Consider the following 7503-nt stretch of genomic DNA (forward strand, 5'->3'; position numbering starts at 1 on the left):
ACGGATGCCGTTCACATGGAAGTGCCGGGAGAAAAGTGAGAGGTCAATCGTCGGGGGCTGGGGAGACCACAAAGAAGATGTCATCAAAGAAAAATGCTTAAAGGCGCACATGCTGAGAGAAGGATGCTTAACAGAGGGGGGGCAGGGTGCTATTAAGATGACATCAGGTACAAGCTCTCAACAGCTGCATGGGGGTGCCGCCTCTTAGGAAGGGCAGAAAATGGAGGGCGAAACAAGGCAACACTGATAGACTTAACACCGACGAGGGAACCGAGTCATCACCCGTCTAAGCATGTGCTGATTGAGCCCGGCCCTTTTTAAACCGGCATGCCTTTGGAGACCCACGAGTTGGCAGCCGGTTCGCAAGGGTGCCGGTGGAGGCGCGGCGCTTCAAAAAAAAAAAAAAGTCCCCATTGCCGCCTCACTAAGAGAGCGCATGTTTTGCGTGGAATGCTCAGAGACTCACTTTAGATGCAACGCTCTGATGGAGGCAACAGCTGGGATATGACATCAGCCTGAGCCTTGGCCATGTTTTCACTCACTGCAGCAATTCTGCCACTTTAAAAGGTTCCATCAGTACCATTCGGGCGAGTGCAGAGAGCGGCTTTTCATCTCTTTGGCCCTGCGAGCCGCCAGCTGGTCCGAGTGGCCCGCGGTGGAAAAAAAAGGGTGAGAGAGGCCACGTTGCTGTACTCATAAGTGGCTCATTGTCTTTGGAAGTGCACAAGCAATAACTAAAACTTTTTAAAAGTGTTAACCCTTAAATGTTCACTCTTTGATCCACTTTGTCATTCGCAGCCACAAAACTTTTTCAATAACTTCAGCTTGTGCTTTAAGTGTTAATAGACAGCAAAACCGGTCCAACGTCTAAACCCAAACCATTTTTCTGCACATCCATGAATGTTTTACTATATTACGAGGTGGCCAAAGTGCGGCCGGGGGCCACTGGCAGCCAGCAGCTCAATCCAGGGAATATACTATACATAAAATTAAACATGAAACATTATGAAGAAGGATTAAGGCCATATTGAAAAGAGGAAAAAAAAGTTAAAATTTTCCCTCTGTGTAATTATAATAGGGAAATTTGTTGAAGAATAAGTAATTAACAAACAAATATAAAGAACAAAAATAATGAGAAAAGTATCTTACCAACATGGCACAGAAATATGTGCACAATAGGCTTTATTCACACAACAAAGTACACATGTATTCCTGTAAGGAAAAGGTTGTAAACAACCTTGTAATGCGCATTAGACCCACCTTCAAGACTAATGTCAAACATTAAATTCCAAATTAAGACAAAGAAACCTGTCATTAACAACCACCAATAGCAGCAGAACACCCTTCCTTTACTGGCACAGAAGTCTTCCACATTCTGGGCCCTTTCGTGTTCTGCTTCTCGTACAATATTACACTACTCTTTCAACACAGACGACGTGCGTTCGTCTTCTTCAGCTTTCCAATGATTGTCAATGACTTTGCAGACGACAATTGCCAATTGCCAAACTAGCACAGTGCTACCCGTACAGTATCACGATTGCTGCTAAGATTGGGGGGGTGCTTTTGAAATATTTCAAGACAAAACAAATCTTTTTTTAATCATGTTTTCAATAGTGGAAAAGCTGATTGCAATATAAAAACGATATCACATGTCTTCGCTGCTGGATACAGTCCTCCCTCGCTACATCGCGGTTCGAACATTGCTCCCTCACTCTATTGCAGTTTTTCAAAAATTAATAAATGGTTTGTTTCATGTTTGACTGTGGCTTAATATTAGTTCAAATATATTGACAGACAAGTTAAATGTAGGATTCTGGTCACTAGGCGTTAGTAATGTTACATTACATTAGATTAGTTCTCCTCCCATTCAGTGTGAAAGTGGTAAGTTTATATAGCTTCTTCCTTTGTATTGTTCCCCACACCGTTTGAAACCCTTTAAGTTTTGAATAAATAAATTGGAGGCTAACTAGTTAGCTCGGTAGCATGCTATGTTTAAAGCAGCGGCCAGCTCATCGCATTACAGTTGAGCAATGCAATGTAGGAGTGTAAAGGTGACTATAGGGGTGTTATTTTCATGCCTACAGGGCAGTAATAATGCTCTATGAAAATATTCCATTTTTTAATGTTGAGTCCTACTTCGCAGAAATTCACTTATCGCGGTCAGGTCCGGAACCAATTAATGGTGATAAACGAGGGATGACTGTACTTGCTTGATAACTCTGCGTCATGGATTACCACTATCTTAACATTAGCAAAATAACTCCTCTGTTTGCTAACAAAGTTTTGAGACACTTTTTTTCCCAGCAGGTCACGTGTGTGTGTGTGTGTGTGTGAGCGACAGGAAGAAAAGCTCTGTTGTCTTTATCATATTTTTTTTTTCTATGTGCAGAGATGATCAAAAATGGAAGATGATTCCAGCAAAAACAGGTTTGTTCTTCTCCCACACACAGGCTTTTAAAAAGACCCGTGTAGACACAGCTTTTTCTGCAGTCGAAGCAAAGCAGCACCCATGTCTCACATGTCGGACATGTTTTGGCAACATTTCTCAATCATGGGTTTGACCTCTGCACAGGTACTTAAGGATGAATTTTCATGAGCGTTGCCGAGCAGCGCTTTCAATCCCAGCTTCCTGCAGGGGCCCTCTTAGAAACACTAAACTCAACCTCCACAAGAGTGCACGCTGCGATTTGAGTGTTTCAAGCGTTTTTTTTTTTTTTTTTTTTTTAAGAATCCCTTTTTTCGTCTTTGTCTGGTGTCCAAGTATCCTTTCCAGCATGACACCGAGGGACCAATTGAGAAAGAACTCTATTTGCACTGCTCTGCGCTGTTTTACGTCTGAACAGAACAGAAAGCACACATTGCCTGCAGTCAGTAATCACTAGGGTGGAAGAAAAGAATAGTAAAAAAAAAAAGCAGGCAGTTACAAAGCAGCTTAGCACATTTAGCAAGCACTTATTAGGCCGTGTGCCTCTCCGCCTTGGCTGCCGAGAGATAAAGTCGAGCTATTTTGCTTCAGACGGACGGCGAGTCTGGGGTATTTCTGATGAAATGCGGTGACATCGAGAAGACTCGCTCGCTCTCCTTCGGCGTAGAGCTACACACCTCAGAGAGTTGTGGCGGTTTGATACATATTTGTGTAGCAAAGCGCGTGGAGTGTTTAAAAGCTTTCATGGCCGCCTGGATTCATGCTTCTGTCGCTTTGTACAAGTTTTAATGTGACTGTGTGTCTGTCCACAACCTGCAAGCAATGTAAACTTTAAGATGTTTACATTTGAGTAAATAAACTGATATGCTCATATTATTTATACTCTAAACTTGAACTCCTTTTCGATAAAACTGCTGTAACAATTGTTGGTTATATGTTACTATACTGTGATTTTCTTAATATTTTATACCGTTTGACTGAAATAAAATGTATGCGTAATGCCGAAAATGAAGACGCCTTTTATCACAACATCACATAATTTAATTCAGGCATTTAAACTATCACTCTGGTGAATACAGCTAGCACCCCAGACTCATTGATTAATCAATGGATCCATTTACATTCCTGCAGTCCAACAATAGCGATGGCGCCTTAGACAATTGTGCCTGGCGGAGGCACATACAGCACATTGAGACTTAATTTGGAAGGTCCCTAATCAATTGTATTAATATTAATGTGTGCACTGTAATTAAAGTGCTGCTTATTTTGCTATTTTTGCCATGCTAAGTAAAATGGAATGCCTTATTTCCTGTGTTAGAGATGTGCTCAAATGTTGATATATTGATATATTTACCTGTTTTTACATTTTTCGGCACTGAAAAACAATCTTGTCGGAGACTGGAGAAGGAGGAGGAAGTGAGTTCACTTTGCAAATATGCCCTCTTTGAACCTGGAATGAAATATAGTGTTTTCATATTGTTGTGGTGCTTTTTATGTTCATTTGCTGTTGTTTTATATATATATATATATATATATATATATATATATATATATATATATATTTGATATCATGCCCAGTCGTTGTGCGGCGGGCTTTTGCTCAAACACGCGAGTAGGCGGAGTAAGCCTGTTCATATTTCGTATTATGCTCAGCACATTTCGAGAACAGTTGTTTGGATAGTGCGCCTTGGATAAAGCAAAGCTTTGGACTGAATGTGTGTTACCAGAGGGTGCTTCTACCGTCAGCTGTCCCGACTATCTTTTCTCGACCCAGACCTGGGAAAACACAAGCATTGGCACAGATGGAAACTAAGAAGCAGTAAAAAAAAAAAAACAGAAGACGTTTGACCATGAAGAAGTGTGCCAAGGTGGCAGTAAGTAAATCCACATATTTTTCTACGAGATAAATTCTATGAAAATGAAAATCAATGAATGAATAACTACTCATCACAACACAATATAAGTGAATGTTAAAATTGTCTTATTGTTGTGAATATTTCCCTTTCTTCGCTTTGCGGTGTGACGTCACAGCTAAAATAACAGCGGTTCAGAAAACTCGCTGGGGATTCATTCATTCCATTTGTATTTTATACATTTTTACTGGGGGATGACAGCGGTATCATAAAAAAATTTGGTTTAAGCGAGAATTTTTTCTAAATTATGGCTTCTTTATCAAACTGCTGGTACTTGCAACTTGTTTGACTCAATTTTGGGTTGTTTTGCAGCCGTGATCCCAAGAAAAGCAGAGACTTGAGGTGAGAAACACTATCGAATTAAAAAAATAACTCATAGCAAACCACGAAGGTGGTGTCCGTGTTGTATCTCGCTGCCACATGGTGTTTTTGGGAACAGCCGCATCTTCATTGAAGGTAAATCTAACATTAAATATTCCTTTATCCCTTTCATTAATTATTTATATGTATTTATATGCATTGAATTATATTGTGCATGTAAAATGCCTGTAAAATTGTAAAACTATAAAAATGTGTTTTGTTTTCCCATTTTTGGCTTTCTGGAAAAGACTAATTGGATTTATAGTTGCCCCTCGCTACATCACGGTTCAAACATCACTCCCTCGCTCTATGATGCTTTTTCAAAAATGCATTAAATGATTGCTGTTTTGCGGTTGACTACAGCCTATTATTAGTCAAAAAAATCCATATTTAAGCACATTTTACGGATTCTTGACCTACATTTTGAAGTATAAAAATGTTGTAAATGAACTAAAATACAAATACAGTTTAACGTGATGAACTGGGTGTCACACGTGCCAGACTTCAAAAGGCTTCCATTGCCGGTTTCAATTATCTCACAAATGGCACAATATTAACATAATAAAAATGATAAACATCATAATCCTAATAATAACAGGGGCTACTGTTGTGGCCGTACTTACTCCAGCTAAAACTAAACTCTGAATCCCCGACGTCACTTCCTGCCCACACGTCTGGAAAACATTTACTGAAACACACACGGTTTATTTTCTCTGATTTTATTGACTATATTTGGTAATCCAAATAGGCTAACCTAGCATGATGTTGCTGTTAAAATGTGAGTGTAATGGTAGCCCTGTAGGTCACATAGCTGTGCTAGTGTTGCTAACATTTGTGTCCTCCTGTCCCACTCCTTAACGTAACGATGTTGTACGTGATATATGGCATCTATCGTGTGGTTTAACGCGAGCGTGTGATCTTGAAAAGGCGAGCGGCAGGTTCTCACAACACACCACTTGTCCTTGTGAAAGCCCGAAGGGAATCAACAGCATTGTGACTGTCTCGGCTTACTTATTAAGCTTCCCTTTGTGTGTCTGCCAAAAAAAAAGGGGGGTCTCGTAGTACATAGCGGCATGTTCATTCTCACGTTAGTGCCCTGTCGTATGCAATCAAGTGCTTCGCTCACAGCTGACTGATTAAGCTATAAGAACCAATGAGCGAGAGAGAGACCCAGAGCATTTTAAGTTACTTACTTGAAGTTAAAATAATGGCGACACAATTAGCGCTTTGTGTCTGATGAAAGCCGCCGCTGACCTCGCCGACGTCGACGACAGCGAAGAATTAACCTCCCAGTCGATCTCAGTTCTGAAATGAGACGCTACAATTGATGTTAATCAGACTAATGGCTGCTTTGACTGAATGTACAGTCCTAAAGCGCTTTTCTCCTGCTCTGACAGCATACAGTAGAGCAATGTTCCTGTTGTTGCACGTAGAAAACAAATCAGCTTTCCAATATGGAGGTCAACGTGCTGATTTTGTCAAAAAAAGGCGAGGGGAGATATTTCACAAGTCTCACGCAACTTGTTCAACGTTTGAGTGAAACATAGTGAATGCGATTTCCTCATAGTTTATTGTGACAAACAATTGTCAGGGGTAAAAAATATAACATTTACTGCCAGCACTGGCACAAGTATTTGGTGGCCATTTTTGATTTTTTGGAAAATTATATTGATAGCCAATATCAAATCGGCTACTTAAACTTATTACAAGTAGACGTGCATGATAATTATCAGTCCGATGTGAGGAATTATGACATCATACCAATAAAACAGCTCCAATCGCCAAAAATGTTAAAAACTTACCAACGAAGCGAGATTGCCCGCACTGTGGTGTGTGTTACTGGGCCAAGGTGAGCAAATCAAGCGCTCTTTTTCTGTGACGCGCTGCACACCTCCCCTGAGCTCACTTGTAAAGAATCATGGCGTTGATCTTGTGGGACTTCTTCACCTTATCAGCCACCTGAAACGCCAGCATGGCTACAACGGTGTTTTGACAGCCTACGAAGATGCCAGCGCTGCTAAAGAAAGTTAGCCACACTGGACGACCAGCCCTTTACCATCGTTGAGGATACCGGCTTTTGTCGGCTAGTAAACCACGCAGAGCCACGGTTTGTACTTTTCGAGCCGCCACTGTTTTTGGGATGTAAGTTTGCCAGCAAAATACGACATGATTGCCACACTCCTGCATACGCCGATAGATAGGAGGACATAAGCTTCTCTACTGATTTATGTACGTGCGATGTTAGCCCTGTTAGCTTGATATGTCTGACAGCGCAGTGGCTGGACAAGGACTCCAAACTATTCAGTTTTGTTTGTTCAAAAAAAATAAACATCAATTTCTAAAAACACTAGAAACACAACTGCATTCAAATAGGGATGCTCCCACTTCATTAAAAGGCGAAAATTTAAAAAATAACAGTCAAAATAACATGGCCAACTTAAAACCTCCGCATAACCACGCTTGCATATTCACAAACATCCAATAACAGCTACTCTTGTTGCGTACAAAACATCAATTAAAGGGTAAAAAAAACGACTTTGATCATGTTGTTATTTCATTTGTTCATTTGTAAATGCAGGGAAAATATGTTCTGAGCCAAAGCAAAAGTGGAAGCAAAGACGACAAAAGTTTTTTCCTGCACAATCTGTGGCCAAAAATTGGGTCGAGAAAAGTGAGGAAAGGGACATCAAAGGCAAACATGGGTCCAGCAATCAGAACATACACATTACACAAAGTTAGCAAAATGAAACGCTGGAATGATGAATTGGACCAAATGAAAAAAAAACAATCAAATATTAAAAGAGG

At 40.5% G+C, this 7503-nt stretch overlaps 1 long non-coding RNA gene across 1 annotated transcript; it reads right to left on the minus strand.

The window, feature by feature from the left end:
* Positions 1-1094: 1094 nt before the first annotated feature.
* Positions 1095-6112, minus strand: LOC129188195 (uncharacterized). Its single transcript, XR_008572553.1, has 4 exons — positions 5892-6112; positions 4150-4201; positions 3780-3875; positions 1095-2835 (listed from the first exon to the last, which is right to left on the minus strand). It is a non-coding gene; the product is annotated as an uncharacterized LOC129188195 (long non-coding RNA).
* Between the last annotated feature and the right edge of the window lie 1391 nt (positions 6113-7503).

This window comes from Dunckerocampus dactyliophorus, chromosome 9, assembly GCF_027744805.1.
Source record: "Dunckerocampus dactyliophorus isolate RoL2022-P2 chromosome 9, RoL_Ddac_1.1, whole genome shotgun sequence".
Classification (NCBI taxonomy): Eukaryota; Metazoa; Chordata; class Actinopteri; order Syngnathiformes; family Syngnathidae; genus Dunckerocampus; species Dunckerocampus dactyliophorus.